At 36.8% G+C, this 17341-nt stretch overlaps 1 long non-coding RNA gene across 1 annotated transcript in view; it reads left to right on the forward strand.

Annotated features, from left to right (window-relative positions):
- LOC144300161 (uncharacterized) overlaps positions 1-17076 on the forward strand; it is a 37013-nt gene extending 19937 nt beyond the window's left edge. The window contains exons 3-7 of the long non-coding RNA XR_013366755.1: positions 4335-4477; positions 7367-7443; positions 12917-12991; positions 16126-16310; positions 16808-17076. This is a non-coding gene — a long non-coding RNA (uncharacterized LOC144300161). The remainder of the gene's footprint in view (positions 1-4334; positions 4478-7366; positions 7444-12916; positions 12992-16125; positions 16311-16807) is intronic.
- Positions 17077-17341: the final 265 nt, after the last annotated feature.

The following is a 17341-nucleotide window of genomic DNA, read 5'->3' on the forward strand; positions in this document are numbered from 1 at the left end:
TGTCGTAAGATTTCCTCTTTATTTTAGGGGTACCTGAGTGGTGCAGTTGGCTGAGCCTCTGACTCTTGGTTTGGGTTCAGGTCATGATTCAGAGACATGTGTGTTTAATTAATAATTTACTCTGCACTGGGTGTGGAGCCTGCTTAAGATTCTCTCTCTCTTTTCCTCTGCCCCTCACCCTGCTCTCTGTCTTTAAAATAAATAAATAAGTCTAAAAAAAAAAGATTTCATCTTTATTTTAGAAATTACGGGTTTTGCTTGTTAGTAGCACTCACATCTGGCAATCAAGAGAATGGCATTGTTTCTGTCAAAGAAGAGACCGTTGGGAATGACTATTTGGAAAGCATTTTGATGATGTATTATCATAAAGAATTTAGAACTTTAACAGAGTTAACATATATGCTACCAAGAAAAAAAAAAAAACAATAAAAAGTTCTCAGAAACTGAGACTGTCCTAATTGAAAAAAGAACATTTTAAGCACTTCCATATTATTAGAACAAACACCAAACAGAAGAAAACAATTTGAGATAATACCATCTTGTCTGATTACGATATGACTAATTTTAAATAAATAAGATAATTTTTAAAAACTCCCATATTTGGGGACTTTAAAACTTCCGAATAACTAACGGGTCAAATAAGAAACTATGATGGAAATGAGGAAATGTTAGAATTAATGGTGAACAGAATATTGCGTATCAAAATTTGCTAGATGAACTCAAACTGGTCCTGACAAGGAAACTGGGCATTTTTCTTCGATTACTTGACACAAATTTCAAAACCAGTTAACAAACATCTTTTGAAGAAGTTCTAAAAAAACAGAATAAGCCAAAAGATAGTAGAAGTGAAGATATAATAAAAAATAGACATGAATGTTGTAGAAAATAAACAAAATTGAGATCACGAAATAGGAAAAAACATGTGACAGAAGAGACAAAATCAAAATGTATTTTTAACATCGACTCTAGGAGTTCAAATGTGCGGAGAAGCCACAGCAGAACTTGGAAAATAACAGAAGTAATGTGTCTATTGCTTCCAGTCAATTAATATGTGATCATTGTAAAAACGTTGTAAAATGCTTGAAACAAGCCCAGAATTAACTACTAACATTTTCTTAGGAATCCTTCTGGGTAATTTTAGCCTCACTGGTCGTATAATGCAAATACATGCACATACACTCACATGATCCATATTTGTTGGTCACATGAATTGCTTTCCTATTAAATATTCCGTTCTATAGGTTTTCCATTTAACAATGCACCTCAGCCATTTTTCTTACATCAGTACATATGTATTTATTCAATTTTTTTAAAAAAAAAAACATTGTTTAGAACTCTGCCTAGAATGTGTACTATAATTTATGATGGATATTTAAGTAATTACTAGACTTTCGCTATTGCTAACAGTGTTACAGTTAATATTTCTGAACATATATCTTTGCACATTATGAAGGTTTTTCTGTGAAATTGATTATTTGAACACACAAGTAACTCATGCTAATTGTTTTCAAGTATAAATTGTCGTTGATGTGCAAAAAAATACAAGTTTAATTATCTGAATCCTTAATAACCTTCTCTGAAAGCGTTCTGTATCCCTCAAGCAGAAAAAAAATAAGTAGATGATAAAATTGTCCCCTGTCTAGACTGAGGCAAAGATGGTGACATTTGTTTTCAATTATTAATTAAACACACATAAAGCCCTTTAGATGAGCAGGTGATATGGTTATTATTAGATGTGTTGCTTGTTTACAGCAAGGGCATATTTAGAGCCTGAGATCAAAGTTCTAAAGCTGATTTCAAAACAGTGGCATTAATTGTGCTAAGGCCTGGGACTCTGGGGAAACCAATGGAAGAGAATCAAAGTCACCTAAACTATAACAGAGTCGCATCATTCTGTCATTACTCCCAATCAGACCATTACTGACCACTACTGTAATCAAATCATTACATCTTTACTCAGACCTTTGCTCAGTGCATTGGTGCATTGGTGCCTTGGTACAAAACCAAACCAGACCAAAAAAAAAAAAAAAAAAAAAATTCCACCTGTTCTCTCTCAAGGAAGAGATTAACTATATGTTTGTGAAAGGGTTCTATCATTATTTGTACATTAACTCTTTTACTTAAAAAAATATTTCTTCATCACCTACTATATACCAAGCTCAACGCTAAGCAGTGAACACACCGTATTAAACAAAATAAATAAATAAATAAACAAACAAACAAAATCAAATTTCATCTGGGTCTTCACAATGCTCTTGCACCTGCCTCCATAGTAATTTTGAGGAAATATTTTGACATATCCTCCTTCCCCACTATTCTCACTGCCTTATTCTAGCCCAAGGTCATTTTCATTTTTTTTCCCATAATTTTTTATAAGTGTTTACCCTGCTCTCAGCCCTGATCTATTAACCCAGTACTGTTGAAATTATTTTCCTAACACAGCAGTCTCCTCATGCTTCCTAACTCAAAATCAGTTTCTGTGTTTTCTACGATGTCCAAAATGAATACATTCTGACACTTCCATATTTCCCCCAATCTATCCATCCAGCCTGCCGGCAGATGCATGCCTCCTCACCCTCTACGTTCAACACACACACACACACACACACACACACACACACACACACAGAAGCTTCCCTCTCCAGGAGGTACGTGCTCCTTATTGACTCCAGAAATATGCCTGGAATCTTTGTGTCTGAATCTTAGTTCAAAGTCTAATTTCCAGTGGATTTCTTCCTTTATTTTCAATTATCTGAAACCTGCTCGTAAGTTAAGACTCAAGTTAAGCCCTAACTGGACAAAATTAGTTATCTTGCACTTGTTCTAGGATAGGCACCAAATTGAGTGCTGGGGTTAAAATAAATACACAAAGTATGGTGTTCTCACTCAATGACAGACATAAGTAATTGCAACATAAAATGACAAATTCAGGGAAGACATACAGAGGTTACTATGGAATTAGAGGGTTACTCAACACAATTAGAGGCAGGGGTAGAGACAAGGAAGGCTTCTTGGAAGAGGTTACTCTCAAGAAGAGTTTTGAAGGATTAGAAAGAGTTAGTCAGGTGAAGGGAATAGGGATCCTCCAAGCAGAGAGGTCATCTTGAACAAAGACATCAGTGGATGAACAGCACAGCAAATGAGTAGAGTTACAAAGAATTCAATATTGTAGAAAAGCAAAGCCTGAGGTAAATGGTTGTGTAAGAAAAAGGCAGAGAAATAAACCAAATGACATGGAACCACTGGCAAATTTTGTTAGGAAAATGATGAGATCAGAATAGAATTTGGATGCATTCCTTTGTCCATTGTATAAGGATGAGTTTGAGCATGTAGACTTAGAGCCTGGGAGACCAGTATAATAATCTAGGGCTTCCATTAAAGAAGTATAAGTAGTTACAGGGATGGAGAAACTGACTCAAGATTTAGGAAGTAAAGCACACAGCACTTGGTGATTACTTGGATCTGAGATCCAAGGGAAAAGAGAGATTCAAGAGACTCAAATTGTATTTTTTTCTCTCTTTCCATTCGCCCTTTCTCTCTTTCTCCTCTCCAATTTCTACCAATTTCCATTTTAACTGACTAAGTCCATGGTATACTCTTGAGTCAGGAAGAGGTTCAAGGAGGGGAAAGTGATGAATTTGGCATTGGGCATTTCCCTTTGAGTTATTTATTGATGTTCTGAATTGCTCCAAAGGATTTTGGGAAGTGCACGGAACTAAAAATTCCTGTAGGACAATGAGTTAGAGGGGATCAGAAGGATCTGGACCATTTTAGAGCTAGAGAGGGAACTGAAGCATTATTGACATAACACCACCAGGACCCCTGGAGTTTACTACCACTTCTGGTGTCAGGCAGCATCAGTAAGTGGATTTGCCCATGGAACAGCAGAAAGTGGAAGAAATGTGAGTTGATGATGGAAACTTGAGGAATATCAACTCTTAGGATATAAACAGTAACAGTGAAATTCATGGAAAAGACCAAGAAGGAGTGCTCAGAGATGTGTAGCTGACTAAAGATAGGTTGGCAGAGTGGCATAACGGAAACCTAGAGTGGGAAGTGTCAAGACAGAGGGAGTAATGAACCTTGTCAGATGCAACAGAAGAATCTATCCAATTCAGTGGGCTAGAGGCAGGAAAAGCCAGACCTCAGTCTACGAAGAGGTGAATAGGTTAAAGAAGAGAAAACTCAATTCCACATTCAAGAGATAGGAATGACAGGGAAGAGGAGAGAGAGGCTGATACAAGAACAGAGTGTGGTCACGGGAGGATCTCTATTCAGGACACAAGATATTCCTTTGTTGCTTATGTATTTAAGCTATTATGTTTCTCTAACAGAGACATGGCGCTGAAGGTCCAGGATAGAGAAGATAATTGATGGAGGAAATCATAAAAGAAGGCACTTGACTCAGTGCATCAATGGGAAAGGAAAGACCACTCTACTCTCTAAGACTAAAAGGAAGGAGATGAATTGTGGGCATGTAAGTAAGCGTGCAGCTAAAGAGGGCAGTATTGAGGGAGAGTACCCGCCATGATCTCATCTCTCTCTTCAAAGTAGGATACTTTCCCTAAAGTGGTCCCAAGCAGGTCTCTTCCTCCATTTGTACTCCTCTGGCACCATTTTCTGAGAGATTTCTCAATAATGCTCTAGAGTGCCTTTTATTTCTACACACACGTGCACACACAATGTTTAGCCAAATTATTAACTTTCCTGAACAAATAATATTGGTGCATATTGGCCAGCACATATGAACAAAATGGGCTTACTCTATAATTAAAGAAAAAATATAGTTTCAGTAGTAAATTCAAGCCCTCCAGAATATCACATAACCATATACAAAGTTGCAAGATTAAAAGAAAAGTTTTAAAAAAAGAAAAAAGTAAAGGAATGGAAAAAAAAGTTAAGAATCACTGTCTATTTGTCTATTTTTAGCTCATCGGAAAAAGAAATGAACAATTCTAGATGCTCTTAATTATTTGAAATGTTTCTGTATTAACCAAAATGCAAGAGATAGAGACAGACAGACAGAGAGAGAGAAAGAGAGTGAGAGAGAGGAAGGAGTGAGACAGAATGGAAGGAGAGAAAAGAGAAATACATAGAAAAATAAATATTTTTTGCTACGCTTTGGATCCTCCACAACATGGTGCTTGTGGCACACGGCAGGAGTCAATAAGTATATAGTGATGGGTTGAGTCCTACGTGTGATTCATACAGAAACATGTAGCTCCTTAACAATGGCATCATCACGAATAGTGAAGAACCTCTGAGAATTGGAAATAATTAAAATAAGAACTGGAGCAGCGCTCTAGGGACCTCGTGTACCCATAAGAAAGGACACGTGATAGCTCTTCCTGACCCCAAGGCCTCTGGGTGTTTTGACGGGCTTCATGATAGTGTGGCCAAGTGCATTGCTGCGGATAGCAGGCTCATGCCTGTTCTCAGATCCCACCCGGCAGCGCAAGGGCCCACGGGAAATAGGGCCAGACCTCTTTGGCTTCAGCTGTGTTTCCACTTCTATAGATAGCCATAATGCTTAAATAGAATCTGAGGAAGTGAGATATTTTGTAAACAGGAAAATGGGATTGCCATTTGTCCTGGTTTCACCCCAATGGTGGGAGCAAAAATAGTTGATCCCTTTGCATCACAGCAGAATTTTCTCTTTATAGCTCCACTCTGCGTCTTCAGGGACCTGCCTAGGAGTCCTGCAGAAAATGTGCTCTGTGTGGCCAGAGCAGTCTGTGCTTCGTCCTCCCTCGCTTTGCCCTCCTGTTAAGGGACTGACGAATACGACCTTACATGTTCGGGCACATCTTGTTCCTGAGACAGTTGTGCTCGCTAAAGCTAGAATAAGACAAATACAATATTCTATTATATATTGCAAAGTCACTAAGAGGCTAGATCTTAACTGTTCTTACCACAAAGAAGAGATGATAATTATGTGATGTGGTAAAAGTGTTAGCTGACAATAGGGTGGTGATCCTATTGCGATAGGGGAATGTATGAATGCACAGTACGCCTTAAACTTCCACAGTGTTCTATGGCAGCTATTTCTCAATAAAACAAACAAAGATTTGCTAGGGTTGCGGTTCCATGAAGTCAGTTCTACTCTGCTTCAGACACCTTTCTACCCAGCAATGCATGGTGGCCTTCCTGTTAAAATTCTTTCCTGTGGTCGCCAAGCCAACAGTCATGGCTTTTGCCTACTTATCTGATTTGCTCTCTATTACTCTGCCGGGACTCTTTTCATGCTCTGAATACTGACTCACTCTCAGCCTCCTTGGCCCTTCCCAACAAAACTTTACAATTCTAGGAACTCCCAGTTCTAGAAATTGAGTCTACTGAAATAAAAACGTAATAACATAAGGATGTTTATTACAGCAGAACTGGTAGCAGCGAACAACTGGAAATGACCTTGGTACCTGTTAATGGAGAATGGTTGAACAAAGTATATATCCACACCGTGTAATGTCACCCAGATATTTGCAAGGTCTAGAAAGCTCATACTAATTTTTTAAAAGAAGTTGAATAGCAGAAGTTATAATGTGACCTATTTTTTTCCTAAAGGTGAAATCTTTATGCGTCTGTTGGTGTGTCTACGATTTTATATGCATGTGAAAAAATATAAAAGAGCGAGTATCAGATTGTTGAGATTGGTTACATCAGTTGAGTGGTTGGAAGGCTATCACATCTGTATTGCTGATGTTCTTAAGCATGAACTCCATTTATAACTTTAAGAATAAAACACCTAAAAATTCAAGATACCTGACCCTCATCCAAACTTGCAACACCTCAGGGGATTATATGAGAAGGCTTAAGCATAAATAAAATGAATAATTTTGTGGAGGGAAAAAAACTTGTAAACCTATCAAATTTCTTCTAACTCTTGGAAACAAGACATATTATTTTATTTTTTTTACAAAGATATTTTTTCTATGACTCTATCTCGTACCTCATTAGGAAATCCTAACAATGTTGATCCATTTTGAAGATCCACGTGAATTTTAAATAAGGAAGTAGCTTGTCTATTTACTTTCCTGATCACTTATCCCCAGTTAACACTTAACTGTTTCTTCTAGAAAGAGCCATAGTCCCATTTTTAAGGGAAGGTGAACACAGATGCTTTATAGGAATGATCCTGTCGGCTGGCAGCTCGGTGTGTGTTAAATTCAAGCAAGCTACCCTGAGATGCAGAAAAATAAGGCCATTCTTCTCTCGGGTGATTTGTGAAATCTAAATCTTTTCTACGTATCAAGTATTTCATTTCAAAATTCTTAATTGGGACAAAAAATCTTAGAGACATTGAACACCATAGGCAGCTTTTGGGCATTAAAACAATTGTTCATGATTTTCCCCTCTGTCATTTTCACAGTCGACTTGTCACTCTTATGAAATGCCAGGCCTGCTCAGAGATTGACTGACACAGTACGGTTGGCATCTCACTGGAAGGTATGATTTAAAATAGTTTGATGTAAACTGAGACAAGCTTCCTGAGATACTGGGATCCAGAGCTATTGAACTGTAGAGCTTGATAATTTTTTACAAATCCTAATTTAAAAGTTTTCTAAATATAAAATTGAAGGATACTTCTAAGGCAGTTCCCTTATATAAAAATAAAAGTGTTCTTATTTCGGTTAAAAACTGTAAACTGGGACTTAATATCGTATTAGTCTTTATTTTCTAAAATTGTATTCTGTTCAACACTTAAGCTTAGGAACCTACCCTATGCTCTAGTATATTTATTCTTCATCATGACGCTGCACACATAGAATATGTTCGGAAAATGTTAAATGGGTAATAGAATTTAGTCATACACTTCTCTTTTTTTACACTTTTTTTTTTTTTTAAGATTTTATTTATTTGTTGGAGAGACAAAGTGAGCCTGAGAGAGAGAACAAGTGGTCAAGGAGGAGGGAGAGGGAAAAGCAGGCTTCCCGCTGAAAAGTGAGCCCAAAGTGGGGGGAGGGGGGCTGAGCTAAAGGCAAATGCTTAACCAACTGAGCCACCCAGTGCCCCAGAATTTAGTCGTACACTTCTATAAAACTTTTTATGTCCTACGAATGGCATTTTTATATTCAATTGAAATATTAATGATAGAATATTAAAGCAATATTAACAATAGAAAGACCAAAGGTCTAAAAAGAAATGGTTTGATGCCAAGAATTTTGTGAGTGGGGTGCACACACATGCGCACATCCCTGTATAAAACTTTGTACATAAGATACAACCTATATAAACTATTAAACAATACAACACCTTTTCTTTCAAACTATCAATTCTTGCTTCTGAAGTAACGTAAAGAGTGCAAAAACTTCAGAGAAAAACAAAAGTCAAATTGAGAAAGTGTGATTAATGGTGCTTTGTAACAAATAAATCAACATATTGAGGAAAGAAAGCAAATAGAGCAAGTGATGTTGATTGCTCCACTTAAAAAAAAAAAAAAAGGTTTTAAGTTCATTACAAGTGGCTACCCTATTTGAGGTTGAATCTGTCTATTCCAAATTTATCAAGGGTCAGAGAGCAGTCTCAGTGATTAGCCATTTGTGTCCATGCAGCCGTAAGGCTATAATCAAGGATCCTCTAGAAACAAAAAGGAAGTTGTGTATTATTTAACTTTTTTTTTAAGAAATTTCCTTCTCTTTTTCTTCTTTCTGTTTTTCTCTCCTGCCCACTCATTTTCTCTTTCTCTTTGCTGTCTAATCATACATAATCCTTTTCTGAGCTGCTAAAAGCATTTCTCTTTGGCTCCTCTTTTCTCTTGGAGGAGTTACCTTTTTATCTCAAACTCACTGGAGACCAGCGCCCAGAATGGTAAGTAAATCCAAATTCCATGAGCACCAACTCATATCTGTGATCCTAAATTCATAAAGCCTTTCATCCTTACCAGTAAAATTGGGAGAAAAAAATTATTTCTCTTTTTTGAGTCAGGCTGCATTGCTAACATGAATCTAGAACTTCTTTCAACTCCTTTTGACACTTGATTTCCTCCCTGGCAGAAGGAAGCTTTCCTATTTTTTTCAAGAAATTTGTCAAAGTCTCTGAAAGTAACCCTTAAACATCTCCCCCACCAAAAAATAGCAACAACAACAACAAAAAAACCTGGCCCGATCAGTTAATGGTAAATGAATCAGAACCATACGGATTAAATTCCCCTTCAAAAACACAAGGGTTTAAAAATTAAGCAAAAAATTACTGACTGAAATGTTTGTTTGCCAAATCCCAAATGTCTGAAAAATAGTTCAAGATGTTTGTTGAACCTGAAATGGGCCTGAGTTATCCCTCCATATTTAATTCAGGCAAAAATAATTCTTACCAGCTGAATGCTCTAGTTGGTAGACTTGGTAAAAAAGAAAAATCAATAACAATATAGGAGAAATTTTTAAACTTTTTTTTAAATTTGAAGTTTTTTTTGCAGCTTTATTGAGATATAACTGACGTATGACATTGTGTGAATTTCAGGTGTACGACATGTTGGTTTGATACTCTTACTGATCACCACCATAGCATGAGGCCTGCAACAGGCCACGTAGCTCCCGTTGCTTTCTTGTGGTGAGCCTACTTAAGAGCTGTTCTTCTTTTTTTTTTTTTTTTTTTTTTTAAGAGCTGTTCTTTTAAAAATATAAGCATTCAAATTGAAAACCAATTACCTTTGAGAAAGGTATTCTAGGAAGATGTGATGACTCCATTCTGGATTTTCTAGGATACCCGGGACACACCCCAAATTACGTTTTGACAAGTTACGTAGAAATTCACCTACTGCTGCAGCTTGTGTCTTCCTATGCTTTTCAGTTTAGCTATTTCCTTTGGTAATATGGCCAACAAATATTGTGGGAGAGTGAGAGTGACCATGTCAAGGGCTTGTGCCGGAAAGAAAAATCTCTTCCCCAGGTCACTTTGGCCTTTAGCGATTATAAGGATTTCTATTTAGTGACTTCATCACCTGCTCTTACAGATACTGGCCCCATCAATCTTGATGAGAAATCCACCCCGTCCTAACAGATAGGTCCAACAGCTAGCCAATAAAGAAGTGTGTTTGCTAGAAAGTTTAAGTTGATAATAAACAGTTGGTGAGTACTGTATGTAAATAACATACTTTTCCCAAATATCTTTCCTGGGTGTAGAAGCCTGATGAAGCAAATGGATGGAGAGAATGGAGAACAGACATTGTTGGAAAGAAGTAAAAGAGAGAGGAGACTCTTAAGTATGCCCTGTTAGGGTGTGACTTGGGGCCAACATAGTTGCAGCTGCGTATGTTCTAATGGGAAGAAACTGGAATTTCAAAATGAGAAGGGTTTTAGAAATTATCTAGGCTACAGCAGCTTCCTCATCTTCCAATTTCCAAATATTTCACTCCATAGACTTAGTTTTAGAAAGTTGTATAATGGTAACCTCTATCCATCATTTCCGCCTGCTACCACTAAATTTGCACAAACTTAGTGGCTTGAAACAATACAAATTCATCCCTGTGCAATTAGGCAGGTAAGAAGTCAAATACAGGTCTTCTTGGGCTAAAATCGAGGTCTTAGCACATGTGCATTCCCTTTGGAGGCTTCTAGGGGACAATCTGTTTCCTTGCCTTTTCTAGTTTCTAGAGACGACTCACATTCTTTGGCTCCTGGCCTTACTCCTCCATCTTTTTTTTTTTTTTTTTTTCTTTTTTTTTACTCCTCCATCTTTAACCCCAGCAATGCTGCATCTCTTAGACTTTGCTCGTGTGTTCACATCCCTCTCCCTCTCTACTGCCTCCTTCCACTCTTCCACTTGTAAGGATTCTTGTGATTAATTGGGCCCAAGAAGATAATCCAGGATAATCTCTCTATTATAAGGTTAGTTCTTTTAGTAACCTGAATTCTGTCTGTAATCTTAATCCCCCTTTGCCATGTAACATAACATATTCACAGCTTCCAGGGATTAGGACAACATCTTAGGGGATAGAGTGTGGGCATTATATTACCTGCTGCACACTATAATCTCATTTGTAGATGGAAGCCCTATGGGAGAGAGGGATTAGACTGTTACCTTTGTGGCATATTTATTTTTCTCCATGTTTCTAGGTGAATGGAATGACATAACAATAACCCGCCACTTCTAGTAATTCTGCTCCATGATTCCAAAACTAGAAGTGTGTCTTATCTATTTCTTATAGTCCAAACATTGATTTACTTTTAGGTCTGGGCAGGCCAGTATGTGAGCTAAAATAATCAATGAATCTTTAATTATTGAGTGGCTACATGCCTAGAAGTGGACTCTCAATGAAGATCATGCACTGGTGTGATGATTTGGGGATTTGGAAACCAAACAGCTGCAATGTAAACAAAAGCAGGTCTATGTAATACGGAGTTGGGGTCCTTTTCTCCTGGTGGTCTGGAGTGTTTCCTCAATGTAGATTAATAACTTTTTTTGCCAATGAGGGTAACGAAACGCTGCAGAAAATAAACTTTTAAATAACAGTGGAGAAAGTGTTGGCCTTTGTGTGAATGTTCTGAGAAGTAAGCATGAAAAAAAATAAAAAAAATTTAAAATAAAAAAAAAAAGAAAAGTAAGCATGGCACTAAGCTCTAATCTCCTAAATTCAGAAATGTAAGGTTTATGGGGGAAAACAAAGCATTTAACAATTTTTTTTGAGGCACAAACAGTACTAAAAAAATAGATAAAATATAGTGTAATTTTCCAGCTACATAATACAACTAAAACGATACAATTTTCAATTAATTTTAATTAATTAATCATAACAGGGATGTACTTTTCTCAGATTTATTAATATCATTTTTTCTATTGTCTCATCTCTTCACCGTTCCTTATATCATGAAATATTTAGCACCATGACCCATTCTGTCTGTATAGGAGGAATAAATTGAAAAATTAAATGTGAATGTATTTATAGTGTATGAATATTCATATATTATGTATGATATAGAAACAATAAGTTGAAAGGAATGAATGAATGAATGAATGAATTGATAAGAAAATATGAAAAACAGCTTTGAGCAAATATTACCTCAATGTTTAGATGTTCTGTAAAACAGTACTTTAAAAGTACTAAAAGAGAATGATAAACTATTTATCAAGATCTAGCGAGCCAGAAATTTTTAAAAATACTTTTTGAGTCCATGCTACATGACCATATATTGTGATTTCTAAATTTCTCTAAGTCCTGAATGGAAACATCTACTTGGTCAGAGGGACACAGTGTATCAACAGGCTTTTTAAAGTTTTCATTTTGGGAAGTATGGTCCAGTCTCCTCTCTATTTTAGGACCTCTCAAGTTATACAGGGATTTGCATGCTGGGCAGTCAAAATAAATGTCACTGAGTCATGAAGACAATCTTATAATGAAAAAGTTGCTTAATATCATGGGCATTAGTAATATCTATTAATTTATTGAGGAAAAAATAACCAGCTGTTGTTTTAAGCCCTTTATACACCAGGCTAGGGTCATTTTTTTTTTAAACAATATTAAATTAACAAAACCCTTTTGATGAGCTACAATGGAACCCAAGTGAGTGTTGCATCTCCCTTCGTTCTGTTGTAAATAATGATGATAAATCCACATATGGAAATCCTAATTTAAGTAGTAAATCCCAACTTTAAATTATTTCTGGGAAAGTAGCAAAGATGATTTTTGCATCGCTTATTTTGGAGAAGAGATGAAATTAAAACTGAATACCGAGGAGCATGGGGCAAAGCAAATGATCTTAAATCACTACCATCTCCTTTCGATATAATTAGGGCCAAGTCCAGCAACTAGTTTCCAAAGTTACTGGACTTAGTTACCAAAATATTGTAAGCTTTTTTCCCCCTCTCCAGTTCTTTAAATCTAACAGTGTTCTAGAATTATGACGGACAAATTCTACCTGAAGAATGGCCTGGGGATTTTAACCTCAGAGGATGCTTTTCTAATTATTTTGATTTGTTCTTGAAGGCCCATGCCAGAAAACATGTGGAAGACATGAAACCTGACAACTTAAAAAAGTTGACGTCATTACTCCAATATAAGGTATTATTTCCCTCAATGACTTTTTTTCCAGTAATTTCGTCAGGATAGATCTTCAATGGAACTGTAAATTTTTCTGAGTAGTATTTTCTGCTCTTCCTACTATCTGTCTCACACCTCAAACATATTTTGGTAAGTGAATGTTTATGTTATTACAGTAAGAGTTTTTGGAGTTTTTTAAATGTATATCATTTAAGGATTTGAGTCTGAATTAAATGAATAATCATCCCATACTTCTCTTCTGTAGTCTTTTTCCATATATTCTGTTGTTTGATATTCGAGGAACCCTTTAAGGCAGGACCTCCTGCTCCTTTCATGCCACACAATCTCCCTGAGAACTATTATTAACAATTGAAATTTCAGCAGCGGAAGGCTCTCCTCCCCTTGTATGCTGCACGCTGAGCACTTCTTAATCAGTCTTCTGCCCAGAGTTGTGCACTCCTCTATCCAGTTTTCTGCCGGCATCTCCACCTGGATATCCCGTAGGTACCCCAAACTCAACATGTCTAAACACTCATTGCCTTCTCCATCACACACGCTTTGCTGCCACCATTCTCGGGTCTGCCTCCATGAGTCCTCTACTTCATATTCTTGAGTCATCTCTGTTTTTGCAGGTTTGACCTCCCAGATATTTCTTGGCTCTTCTCCAACCTCTTTCTCCCAGCCCACCACCAAGAGGCTCTTGCTGGCCTCCTCTAAATCCATCCTTTGCAGAGTCACGCAAATGAATTATTTCAAATCTGCCTACGATTACAGCATTTTCCAGAAAATTCTTTATTGTCTTCAGAATTAAATCCACATTCCTTTTTTTAAGAAAAAAATTTTTAGTTTATTTATTTATTTATTTATTTATTTATTTATTTATTTATTTATAAGAGACAGAGAGAGAGAAAGAGAGAGAGAGAGGCAGAGACACAGACAGAGGGAGAAGCAGGCTCCATGCAGGGAGCCTGATGTGGGACTCAGTCCCGGGTCTCCAGGATCATGCCCTGGATTGAAGAGAGTGCTAAATCTCTGAGCCACCCAGGCTGCCCATAATTCCACATTCCTTAATGAAGGACGAAAGACTTTTTGTGAGCCATACTATACTTCCCAGCATTCTTTTTTTTTTCCTACTCAAAGTAGCCAGGGTTGATCCGTTGTGGTTCCATCTCATTGTCTGACACTTCTTGCATTCTGATGGCATCAAATCACTTGAGCCCCTTAAAAAGGCACTGTTTTCCAATGTCCTTTGCCCCCTTGAACTGGCTCCATTTCATTAAAAGTGGTGATTCAGAGTCTTAGTTCATATGTCACCGCTTCCTAGAAGCTTTCTTTTATCCCCTTCATACGTCTATACCCATGAGACATGAGTTCTCCTCTATGTTCCCACAAACTTCTATGTTCATCATTACAGGTGAACACAGGGTCATGTGAAACCTGAGCATTTCTTAGGAAGAATACCTCAAAATATCTAGGGTCTTTCTATTTCCATGTCTTACACTTTTTAGGCCATGTGTAAATATTTGCAGTTGAATGAATAAGAAAAAGATACTAGAATGCAGGTATGTAGGTATTTCCAGCTCCTTTTTTTTTTTGGTTACACCATGCTGTCTCTAATGCTGATCCTATCTACTTCAAAACTAAAATAAGTACTGCAATTTTGGTAGGACAGAAATCACTAGTTTGAAATGTTACATTTTCATAGTTTGATACCATACACAATAAGTAGAATTTTAAATGAAAATTGATTGATCTGGTAAAGTGTTCATATTCTGCTGGCTATTTTCACAGTTCTGGTCCAAAATCATTATAATATAGTTTCTACTTCAGCATTCATCAAAACTATAAAAGAAGTGTTGCCATTCATGGATGTATTAGTGCAACAGGGCCCAAATGCTGCTTTCAAAGACTATTTTCTTATACAGAGACATTTTACAGTCAGGTAATCATCTTGTTAAACATTTCCTATAAAATTTTAGAAATCATTACCTGGGAGTCTATCACTGTGGCACTAATCACACCTCTACAATTAAGCTTATTTCAACCCTTTCACTAGAATTCTTTTTCTTTAATCAAGGGTTTATTATTGGACTGTTAATGTGAAAGTTGAAATAAAAAATCTCGGCTCAGGAATGAATTCTAATAGCAGTTATAGAAAACCCTGAGAAATTCTAATATTTTTCTTTGAAATTTATGTTAGGATGTGGGTTTAATTTCCCCTCCCCGTTTATTTCTTTTTTTTCCTGTAGAATGATTTGCCTTACTTAAGGGAACCGAAATTTTTCCTCATGTCGTTAAGAATATCCTTAACCTAGTGCATTTGGGCTTTCCTTGATATGAACACAAAAGCACAATTATTTTATTAACCTGGAGGTGCAAATACAGTCAGCCTGGAGATGTTTCCTACTTTTTCTACAGCACTCAGTGGAAGTACAGTTTTGACTTTTGTAAGGAAAAAGGATCAGAAAGTAATTTTATCTTGCCAGAGGAATCAAACATCTTTTATACCTCCCAAGAGTTTCACTAACAGAGAAGAGTTTTAAGTTCAAGGACAACACATATCTTAATAATAAGCTAGTCAGATTGTGCCTTGAGAATGAACTAATTTGGGACAAATCTATAGTTTTGAACATGATTGCATTTGCTACACACAAAAAGCCTATGAATAATCAAAGCAACCCTAAACTTCTTGAACTCCCCGCTGCATTCCTCCTCTGTCTTCACCACCACCCCCCCAGTTCAAGTCCCAACTATCTGTCACCTCGATCAATATCTTTCTGTCACTTTACATCATCTCTTTCTCCTTCCAATCAATTTTCCCTGTGATAGCCTGTGAGATCTGTGTTTTTAAGTGATCATATGTTTTTAAATTAGAATACAATACCTAATGGCTTCACTCATTTTGTGTTTTAAGGCAAAGAATAAAGCCCTTGACACAAGAGGCAGGCATTGCTATTAACCTAGCCTTACATCAGTCCCCATCTTGGTTGTCCCTTGCCCACCTTACCCAACGAGCTAGAAAAGCTAATATTCACTTCTCCAGCCTTTCTTGCACGTGCAGCTAGGAGAGGGCATGTGACAGATTTCTGACCAGTGAGGTATAATTGTAAATGGGCTGAGAACCGAGAGGACCTTTGCTTTTTCCTATGAAACAGATGGATGTAGCTGATGCTGCTACCCTTCCTTCACTTCTTCCTGCCTTGAATCTGGCTGTGATGCCTGGGGTTTCAGCAGCCGTCTTATGACCATGAGATGATGAGTGTGAGGATGAAAAACAGCCCACTGACCCTGGACAGAAGAAAAACAATAAATCTGGGTCTCCAATGACAACAATGGATGGGTGAACATTTAATGTCCTTAATTGTCTACCGCTAAAATCTTTGTTATTGAACTCATGTTTTTTAAACTACTGTCATTAAACTACCTTCCATTACTTGAAATCAAAAGAATTCCTAACAGAATTACATGGCTTACGATGCTTGCTAAAATTCTTCCACCTTCCAGTGATATTGGTGTTTTCTGAGTTCCTAAAATGTTACTCTCTGCCTTGGCGATTTCAATCATTACCGCCCAACCCCCCACCCACACCCTTCTCAATCTTGTTAACAACTTCTCAATCTTCAAATCTCAAATAAAATATGTCTAAGAGACCTTATTTGATCCCTAGACTAGGTCATCTCCTTCAATTATGTACTCTTGTAGCTTCCACTGATTATCTGTCTTGGCACATATTACAAGTACATATTTATTCATAGGAGTATTCCATAATGCTGTCTTTTCCATGAGCTCTGGTAGGGTTAAAGCTATATTGTTTACTATTGTCTGCCCAATTTTTAGCAAACAGTATGGCACCGAACAAGCATTCAGCTACCTCAAGAAAGGAAAGAAAGAATGAAAGAAGGAAGGATCAAAGTTCATGAGAACAGAAATCTCAAATTTGAAGTTAAACTTGGGTTGTCCTGTGACTTTGTTTTCTATCTTGTGGTAGTGATATTTTCCCTGCCAGGTAAGTATTGCTTTTTCTATCTCATATGTGAAAACAAAGAAACAGCCTAAAAAGAATGGTCTGTATTTTTGAAACCCAATATGAAAACATCATAATGCACCTGAGGCAAAAAGTGTTAAAAGAAAAATTTATTATTTATTTATTATTTTGGTTTTCTTTTATCTCATTTAATTTTGCTTTTACCAAAAAAAGAAAAGAAAATAAGAAAGAGAAAGAAAGAAAGAAGGAAAGAAAGAAAGAAAGAAAGAAAGAAAGAAAGAAAGAAAGAAAGAAAGAAAAAGAAAAAAAAAGAAGAAGGAAAAAAGAGAAAAAGTCGAGTTCATGTGCCCTGCTGCAGATTGGTGTTTGGTTATCAAAGCAGCTTG

Source organism: Canis aureus, chromosome 28 (assembly GCF_053574225.1).
Source record: "Canis aureus isolate CA01 chromosome 28, VMU_Caureus_v.1.0, whole genome shotgun sequence".
NCBI lineage: Eukaryota > Metazoa > Chordata > Mammalia > Carnivora > Canidae > Canis > Canis aureus.